Genomic DNA, 7,444 nt, shown 5'->3' with positions numbered 1-7,444 from the left:
ATCAGACAGAATTGATATACAATATACACCACTGGCTATTACAATTGCTACACCAAGAAGAAATACAGATGATAAAGTGGTATTCATTGGACAAATATATTATGCTAGAACTGACATGTGATTGCATTTTCACGCAGGTTGGGTGCATAGATCCTGAGAAATCAGTACCCAGAGCAATCACCTCTGGCCGTAATAACGGCCTCGATACGCCTGGGCATTGAGTCAAACAGAGCTTCGATGGCGTGTACAGGTACAGCAGCCCATGCAGGTTCAACGCGGTACCACAGTTCATCAAGAGTAGTGACTGGCGTATTGTGACGAGCCAGTTGCTCGGCCACCATTGGCCAGACGTTTTCAGTTGGTGAGAGATCTGGAGAATGTGCTGGCCCGGGCAGCAGTCGAACATTTTCTGTATCCAGGACGGCCCGTACAGGACCTCAACATGCGGTCATGCATTATCCTGCTGAAATGTAGGGTTTCGCAGCGATCCAATGAAGGGTGGAGCCATGGGCCGTAACACATCTGAAACTGTTCAAAGTGACGTCAATGCGAACAAGAAGTGACCGAGACGTTTAACCAATGGCATCCCATACCATCACGCCGGGTGATACGCCAGTATGGCGATAACGAATCCACGTTCCAATTTGCGTTCTCCGCGATATCGCCAAACACGGATGCGACCATCATGATGCTGTAAACAGAACCTGGAGTCATCCGAAAAATGACGTTTTGCCATTCGGGCACCCAGGTTCGTCGTTGAGTACACCATCGCAGGCGCTACTGTCTGTGATGCAGCGTCAAGGGTAACCGCAGCCATGGTCTCCGAGCTTTTAGTCCATGCTGCTGCAATCGTTGTGCAGATGGTTGTTGTCTTGCAAACGTCCCCATCTGTTGACTCAGGAATCGAGACGTGGCTGCACGACCCGTTGCAGCCATGCGGATAAGATACCGGTCATCTCGACTGCTAGTGATACGAGGCCGCTGGGATCCAGCACGGCGTTCCGTATTACCCTCCTCAACCCACCGATTCCATATTCTGCTAACAGTCATTGGATCTCGACCAACGCGAGCAGCATTGTCGCGATACGATAAACCGCAATCGCGATAGGCTACAATCCGACCTTTAACAAAGTCGGAAACGTGATGGTACTTATTTCTCCTCTTTACACGAGGCATCACAACAACGTTTCACCAGGCAACTCCGGTGAACTGCTGTTTGTGTATGAGAAATCGGTTGGAAACTTTCCTCATGTCAGCACATTGTAGGTGTCGTCATCGGCGCCAACCTTGTGTGAATGCTCTGAAAAGCTAATCATTTCCATATTACAGCATCTTCTTCCCGTCGGTTAAATTTCGCATCTGTACCACGTCTTCTTCGTGGTGTTGCAATTTTAATGGCCAGTAGTGTAGAAAAGATCCAAAGAAGAGTAGCGAGTTTGGTTACAGATTCATTTAGGAAGTGCGAAAGTGTTCTCAGCCAATTCCAGTGGCAGACGTTACAAGACAGGCGTTCCCATCGCATTGTGGTTTAGTGTAAAAATTCCGAGAGCGTACGCATTCAATATTTTGCTTACGCACACAGAGAGACCATGAACGTAAACTTAGAGAGTCTCGAACCCACACGGAGGCCTATCAACAACGCTTTCCGCGAAACATAAGAAAAGGGGGAAGTGTCAATGGTACTCAAAGATCCCGCCACCACACACTGTAAGGTGAGTTGCAGAGTGTAAGTATAGATCTAGCTAATGAGTCCGCAAGAGGCCAACTAAAACTCATACCGTCTGTAGAAGCTGAAAAATGTTTTTCTCAAGTGATGAGTGGAATAGACACTCTCAAATTCTGAAGTTGTCAGGGAAAAGTTCTTGGAGCGAAAGCTTATCTACGTACAATACAGAAACCATACTGTAGATACAGAATTCGGAAGATATGAAAGGGGAGGTCGTAGCTGAGAAGAAACTGACGCCTCATTGAAGACTATCGGCAGATTCAAAGTCCATATAGAACAAACGGTAAGGGAAAACCGAGGAAAAATTGATCTACTCCTCTACGCTACGAGCTACTTTATGTAATGTGGCAGAGAGTACTTCTGGTAGCCTTATCATAGATTATTCAATTCACGATTGGTGGATGAGACCTCGTCAGAGTTATGTTGAAGGAAATAATATGATCTCGGAAAGGTTGGAAACCATTGCCGGACAGATGGCCATAGACTTTGAACCCCTACGGCAGAAGTGGAAGAATACAAATCGCAGCCGAACAGGGCACGGACTGTATGTACACAACCTGCACAAATGGGATAAGCACCCCACCTCAAGCTGTCATTGTGTAGCACCGAGTCAGATCATCCGGCTCATTGTCGAGGAGTATAAACTGAGAGCTTAGCCTGATGACTCAAATTACTTTTTCACGGCCACCGTATCAAGCCTTGACTGGACAAGGAAACTGGACGTTAGAATATTATAACACCTGTTTTAATGCATTTTCTACACTTACATCTACGAGTATTTATGTATTTTTATGTGTTGTTGCCCGTATGTCATGCGTCGTGCTCCACGCTAAATAATATCGCTTCACCGGTATTCCAGAATCATGAGAAAAAATACATGCGATGGCCGGGAATCGAACCCGGATCAACTGCTTGGAAGGCAACTATGCTGACCATTACACCACCATCGCACGCTACAGGGCCCAGCATCCGCAACCGCTGTCATGAGCCGAGCGGCGCTTCTCCTTTCACCGTGACGTCACGGCCAGGCGGCGTGATGTGGCTACTGTCAGTGAAGCGGAACTGTTGGCAGCCGTTTGCTTTCCATCAGGTTGCAACTGCAGCTTATGTTTTCTAGCCTCAGACGACCAAAATAATATATTGAGGACGAAATTTACGGTATTACTCGATTCTATTTCAAAAGGTATCTCACTCGGTTAGCTTACGATGTCGGCCAGTTTAACTTAGTTACACACACATCAAAACAATTTTGCATCACCTCGATTCCGAGAGTTCCGGAACCTGTACAGAAAATTTGAAGAGATATCAACATAAACATCATTTCCACCTTTTTATTGCTCATGAAAACCGCACATTGCATATTGTACCACCATACAGCTAGACCTTCAGAGGTGTTGGTCCACACCGGTACATCTAATTCCCAGTAGCACGTCCTCTTGCATTGATGCCTGCCTGTATTCGTCATGGCATACTATCCACAAGTTCATCAAGGCATTGTTCGTGCAGAATGTCCCAGTCCTCAACAGCGACTCGGCGTAGATCCCTCAGAGTGCTTGGTAGGTCACGTCGTCCATAACCAGCCCCTTTCAATCTATCTCAGGCATGTTCGATAGGGTTCATGGCTGGAGAAAATGCTGGCCACTCTAGTTGAGCGATGTTTTCATCCTGAAGGAAGTCATTCACAAGATGTGCACGATGGGGGCGCGAATTGTCGTCTATGAAGACAAATTCCTCGCCAATATGCTGCTGATATGGTTGTACTATCCGTCGGAAGATGGCATTCACTTATCGTACAGCCGTTACGGTGCCTTCTATGACCACCAGCGGCGTACGTCGGCCCCACACAATGCCACCCCAAAACAGCAGGGAATCTCCACCTTGCTGCACTCTCTGGACAGTGTGTCTAAGGGGTTCAGCCTGAGCAGGTTGCCTCCAAACACGTCTCCGACGATTGTCTGGTTGAAGGCATATGCGACACTCGTCATTGAAGAGAACTTGATGCCAATACTCAGCGGTCCATTCGGAATGTTGTTGGGCCCATCTGTACCACGCTGCATGGTGTCGTGTTTGCAAAGATGGACCTCGCGATGGACGTCGGGAGTAAAGTTACGCATCATGCAGCCTACTGCGCGCTGTTTGAGTCGTAAGACGACGTCCTGTGGCTGCACGAAAAGCATTATTCAACATGGTGGTGTTGCTGTCAGGGTTCCTCCGAGCCATAATCCGTAGGTAGCGGTCATCCACTGCAATAGTAGCTCTTGGGCGGCCTGAGAGAGACATGTCATCGACAGTTCCTGTCTCTCCGTATCTCCTCCATGTCGAACAACATCACTTTGGTTCACTCCGAGACGCCTGGACGCTTGCCTTGTTGAGAGCCCTTCCTAGGTCAAAGCAACAATGCGGACGCGCTCGAACCGTTATATTGACCGTCTGGGCATGGTTGAACTACAGACAACACGTGCCATGTACCTCCTTCCTGGTGGAATGACTGGAACTGATCGGCTGTCGGACCCCCTCCGTGTAACAGGCGCTGCTCATGCATGGTTGTTTACATCTTTGGCAGGATTTAGTTACATCTCTGAACGTCAAAGGGACTGTGTCTGTGATACAATATCCACAGACAACGTCTACCTTCAGGAGTTCTAGGAACCGGGCTGATGAAAAACTTTTTTTGATGTGTGTATTTTAAAGATAAATAAGCACTGTGATATTTAAATTTATTTAGTGACAGAATTTACAAGACCAATTTCGCACGACAGACTCCAGGGAGTGTTTGTTCCCGCATGCGAAAATTTCAAGCGCTCAGTGGCGTCAACGTTAGGGCAGATGTATGACCCTACAAGACTGCTCAGACCCGCGTAGATGCAGGAAGGAAAACTTATTCTCACGAAGGAAAAAAGTGACACTGCGCATATTCTGATGCCTTTACAGTTTCATTCACAACTAGAATTAGCGAATGACTACTACAGGGAACATAAAAAGCCTCCAGAGTCTGTGTCGCCGGGCCACCAAGAACGGTTGCAGGACGATTGATTCACGGATCCAGTTATGTGGCTCCTTCCGTGTATAGTGATTTTACGACTATGACGAGTGGGGCCAGAAGATGGCATCAATGTAATGCCGAAACTGGTAGCACATAGAAGTTCATAAAATAAAATAAATTTCTACAATAGATACGGCTGTTCGGCCGCGGTAGTCGTGCGGTTCTAGGCGCTGCAATCCGGAACCGCGGGACTGCTACGGTCGCAGGTTGGAATCCTGCATCGGGCATGGGTGTGTGTGATGTCCTTAGGTTAGTTAGGTTTAAGTAGTTCTAAGTTCTAGGGGACTGATGACCTAAGATGTTAAGTCTCATAGTGCTCAGAGCCATTTGAACCATACGGCTGTTGGTAAATTATTGCATCAAGAACCCGAAATATGTGGTGTACAGTCCAAAAAAAGAGAACGACTTGTATGAATATCAAGAGCTCAGATGGAAACCCAGTTCTAAGCAAAGAAGGGAAAGCAGAAAGGTGGAAGGAGTATGTAGAGGGTCTATACAAGGGCGATGTACTTGAGGACAATATTATGGAAATGGAAGAGGATGTAGATGAAGATGAAATGGGAGATACGATACTGCGTGAAGAGTTTGACAGAGCACTGAAAGACCTGAGTCGAAACAAGGCCCCCGGGGTAGACAATATTCCACTGGAACTACTGACGGCCATGGGAGAGCCAGTCCTGACAAAACTCTACCATCTGGTGAGCAAGATGTATGAAACAGGCGAAATACCCTCAGACTTCAAGAAGAATATAATAATTCCAGTCCCAAAGAAAGCAGGTGTTGACAGATGTGAAAATTACCGAACTATCAGCTTAATAAGTCACAGCTGCAAAATACTAACACGAATTCTTTACAGACGAATGGAAAAACTAGTAGAAGCCAACCTCGGGGAAGATCAGTTTGGATTCCGTAGAAACACTGGAACACGTGAGGCAATACTGACCTTACGACTTATCTTAGAAGAAAGATTAAGGAAAGGCAAACCTACGTTTCTAGCATTTGTAGACTTAGAGAAAGCTTTTGACAATGTTGACTGGAATACTCTCTTTCAAATTCTAAAGGTGGTAGGGGTAGAATACAGGGAGCGAAAGGCTATTTACAATTTGTACAGAAACCAGATGGCAGTTATAAGAGTCGAGGGACATGAAAGGGAAGCAGTGGTTGGGAAGGGAGTAAGACAGGGTTGTAGCCTGTCCCCGATGTTGTTCAATCTGTATATTGAGCAAGCAGTAAAGGAAACAAAAGAAAAATTCGGAGTAGGTATTAAAATTTATGGAGAAGAAATAAAAACTTTGAGGTTCGCCGATGACATTGTAATTCTGTCAGAGACAGCAAAGGACTTGGAAGGGCAGTTGAATGAAATGGACAGTGTCTTGAAAGGAGGATATAAGATGAACATCAACAAAAGCAAAACAAGGATAATGGAATGTAGTCTAATTAAGTCGGGTGATGCTGAGGGAATTAGATTAGGAAATGAGGCACTTAAAGTAGTAAAGGAGTTTTGCTATTTGGGGAGCAAAATAACTGATGATGGTAGAAGTAGAGAGGATATAAAATGTAGGCTGGCAATGGCAGGGAAAGCGTTTCTGAAGAAGAGAAATTTGTTAAGATCCAGTATTGATTTAAGTGTCAGGAAGTCATTTCTGAAAGTATTCGTATGGAGTGTAGCCATGTATGGAAGTGAAACATGGACGATAAATAGTTTGGACAAGAAGAGAATAGAAGCTTTCGAAATGTGGTGCTACAGAAGAATGCTGAAGATTAGATGGGTATATCACATAACTAATGAGGAAGTATTGAATAGGATTGGGGAGAAGAGATGTTTGTGGCACAACTTGACCAGAAGAAGGGATCGGTTGGTAGGACATGTTCTGAGGCATCAAGGGATCACCAATTTAGTATTGGAGGGCAGCGTGGAGGGTAAAAATCGTAGGGGGAGACGAAGAGATGAACACACTAAGCAGATTCAGAAGGATGTAGGTTGCAGTAGGTACTGGGAGATGAAAAAGCTTGCACAGGATAGAGTAGCATGGAGAGCTGCATCAAACCAGTCTCAGGACTGAAGACCACAGCAACAACAGTCCAAAATTATGCTACAGTGTTTAGCAGCTTTCAATAAAGGCAATGCGGTATTTGTTTTTTAATTTTTTCAATAGAAAATGTAAATTATTTCATGTTGTATGTTTTTCCCAGATAACGATCAGATTTACTTTCACCTCGTGTTGTTCTCTTCATACGTTCGCCTGGTTCTTTCCTGCAGCACACTTGCGATTCAGCCGAGAACGTAAACATTCTGTGAGTATCTGGGCAAAATTTAAAATATGGAATCAGTAGAACGAAATTCTACTATGAAGTTTGCATTCGAGTACGGTTACGGACGACCAACGGTTGCAGAATGGACATTTCGTGTTATGATAATATCGATTTAAGAGACTACAATATCCGAAGCTTCCAATATGTATAAGAACAATTTAACACACAAAACGATTGGTAAATTTTGTACATACAAATGGGGAAATTAGTAAGATGACGGTTACTTATGTTTGCTTTTGAAGCACCACCCGACAATATCTGGAAGGCAGTAGTACCCCATGGCAATGTTCTACAAGCTAACAATGAGAAGTGCACCACGAATAAGTATTTTACTGTTGACAATGGGACAAGAAACGTAAAAA

The 7,444-nt window shown here is 45.1% G+C and overlaps 1 non-coding gene across 1 annotated transcript; it reads right to left on the bottom strand.

Annotated features, from left to right (window-relative positions):
* Window positions 1-2,604: 2,604 nt before the first annotated feature.
* On the bottom strand, window positions 2,605-2,676 carry Trnag-ucc. The gene has a single exon. It is a non-coding gene; the product is annotated as a tRNA-Gly (tRNA).
* Between the last annotated feature and the right edge of the window lie 4,768 nt (window positions 2,677-7,444).

Source organism: Schistocerca piceifrons, chromosome 6 (genome assembly GCF_021461385.2).
Source record: "Schistocerca piceifrons isolate TAMUIC-IGC-003096 chromosome 6, iqSchPice1.1, whole genome shotgun sequence".
In the NCBI taxonomy this organism is placed as follows: domain Eukaryota; kingdom Metazoa; phylum Arthropoda; class Insecta; order Orthoptera; family Acrididae; genus Schistocerca; species Schistocerca piceifrons.
The sequence above is the reverse complement of the archived record's forward strand: the minus strand, read 5'-3'. Positions and strand labels throughout refer to the sequence as shown.